Genomic DNA, 3,065 nt, shown 5'->3' on the forward strand with positions numbered 1-3,065 from the left:
ATAAACTTCTTGAGTTTACTATAAAAATTATAAATAATATCAGGCTTCCTAGCATCGTTCATAACTTCTGAAGCTGTTCTGATTTTTAAATGTTAATAAAGGGTGTCGTCTCATGAAAGAATAATACTCAGGTATTATTGATACGTGAGATCACATTAAATAACAAATAACCAGTTATTAAGAGATTATTTCAGCGACTAGTTTTCCAATAAGATTGTTATAATAATAAAACTAAGTTTATCAACATTTTATTACTTATTATTATAAAATAGTATAATATTACTTATTTCTATAAGAAAGAAAATCCCAGTTATTATAAGATAAAATGTATATGAAAATAATAATTGTACTTGCATTTTGTCTAAACTGAATGTACATTAAAATTATTTTTTATTTTTTATGATCAATTAATATAACAATACAAATTATTAGTGCAATGAGTTCCAGAGATTGTGTTTTATTTAATGCTACATTTTCAACAGTTTCTAATTTAAATAAACATTTAAAAAAAAATACATACAGATATTTTACCACAGGTACATATTATAATATCAAGTTTTATAAATGTTAGGCCATAATTAAACATGTTTAATACAAACAAATATGTTTCATTAAAAATAACAATTTTTTTTATTTTGATTTATTTTATACAAAATATAATATAATATAATAATTTATAAGGTTAATCGCATACAGAAAAATGTAACAACTGCAACTTGTAACAACTGCAATCAAAAATTTAATTTAAAAAAAATATTATCAGACATTTGAAACACGAACATAGTGAACTAAAAATTAAATGTTTATTTGAGAATTGTGACAGGTCTTATAAAACATTAAAATGTTTTTCCAACCATTTAAAAAATGATCACAACATTGACATCAACACAGAATCACTAAGTTTCAATAGGTACTATAGAAGGTATCCTGATTTATTAAAAATTTTACAAATAATTAATAACCAATAATAAAAATAAAAATTGTCAAAACAATTATTTGGTTTAGAATTTAACAAATGGAAAACCAATATTGAAGACACTAACATTTGTCAATATGTTCAAAGAACATCTACCAAAACTCACCATAATGTAGAATACACATATTATATTTGTCATCGGTCATACCATCCAAGATTAGCTAGCAAGGTAATACCACTTTTTCTACTTGAAATAAATGATTCATGAATTTAAGACGTATAAACTAAAATTATATTATTAAAATATGAGTTACATTTTATATTTAAGGGTCAAAGGAATCCTAAAAGTAGTGGTTCAGTAAAAATTGGAAAGGTTTGTCCATCATACATAAAAGTATACAAAAATGGAGCCCAATTTCAGATAACATTTTGTATGTAGTACTCATTTATTTCATCATAATGAAATAGGAAACAAAGCTTACATGCTGAAGACAGATGTCAATTAGCAGGTACTCATAATAAAATGCAAAAAATATGCTTGATTTACTTTTGTGTAGACACATTAAAAATTAAAAAGTATTAGGATAAATACCTTTTTACTTATAGCTTATCCTAAAAGTAACCAATCACAGTTTAAAAATATTTATGTTTACATTTTTTTAGGAAAACTAGGTATGGGTGTAACGATTCAACGAGTTTTAAATGACGTTCGAAATTCTGCTACTATAACTGATTTTAAAAGAATCCATTTATTAGAAAAACGAGATTTACATAATATTAAACGTGATTTTAAAATTAATAATTATTCTACAAAGATGCATGAAAATGATTTTGTTAGTGTTCGCCTGTGGGTAGAGAAAATAAAAGAAAAAGGTGGGACAAATCCAGTGTTGTATTTTAAGCATCAAGGAGAATATTCCATAACACATTTGATTCGGGATGATTTTTGTTTAATTTTAATGACTGAATACCAAGCTGAAATGTTAAAAAAAATTGGATGTGATAAAATATGTATAGACGGAACACATGGTTTAAACAGTTATAACTTTCAGTTGTATACTTTACTTTTAGTAGACAATTATGGAAATGGTTTTCCTGTTGCATTCTGTTTTACAAATAAATCAGATACATCTACATATAAATTATTTTTTGAATGTATCCAGCGTCTAGTAAGACTTATCAAAGCTAATGTATTTATGTCTGACGATGAACCTGCATTTTACAATGCATGGCAATCTATTATGGGTCTAGTTTCTAAACAACTATTATGTACTTGGCACGTACTAAGAAATTGGAGTAAAAACCTTTCCAAAATTCACTCACAAGAAAAAAAATCTATGGTGTATAAAACTTTAAAATCTTTAATGTATGAAACTGATGAAAACAAATTTTACATAGAATTAACAAAGGTCATTGAAGATTTAAAAAATGATATAGATACTGCAGATTTTGGTCAATATTTTGCGAGCAATTATTCCTCAAGAGTTGAAAAATGGACATTTTTCAATCGCAGACATGTTGGTATCAACACGAATATGTACTTGGAAGCTCTTCATAAAAATATTAAATATTGCTATTTAGAAGGAAAGCAATGCAGAAGACTCGATTTAGCCATTAATGCAATTATGTTGTTGGTGCAAGACAAATGTTTTGAAAGGTTCATTAAGATTTCAAAACAAAAAAGGTCATCCAAAATATTACAAATTATCGCCAGTCATAATAAAAGTGCTCATGTTAAGTCGGATATGATTTCAAAAGTTAACAGCTCCACATGGATGGTTAATTCACAAACTGATCCTAAAACAAAATATATTGTCGAAAAAATTAATTTACCTTGTAGTGACTGTGTTTTACGTTGTGAATATTGTACAATTTGTGTTCACATATTTAAATCGTGTATGGACAATATTATATACTTAAATATTTGTAAGCACATCCATGCGATCGCCAAATTAGATGTTTTAATAGTTCAACCATTATCTAATGTAAATGCGTCTAAGGGCCAGTTGTACCGTTCTGTGGTTAAACATTGATTAACTAATCGGCGATCAAATGTTAATCCTCGATTAAATGTCCTTGTGTTGTACGGTTGGTGATTTGGGTATGATTAGTTAATCACTGATCAAAACACGATATTATTGTTTTTATA

The sequence above is a fragment of the Acyrthosiphon pisum genome, chromosome X, assembly GCF_005508785.2.
Source record: "Acyrthosiphon pisum isolate AL4f chromosome X, pea_aphid_22Mar2018_4r6ur, whole genome shotgun sequence".
NCBI lineage: Eukaryota > Metazoa > Arthropoda > Insecta > Hemiptera > Aphididae > Acyrthosiphon > Acyrthosiphon pisum.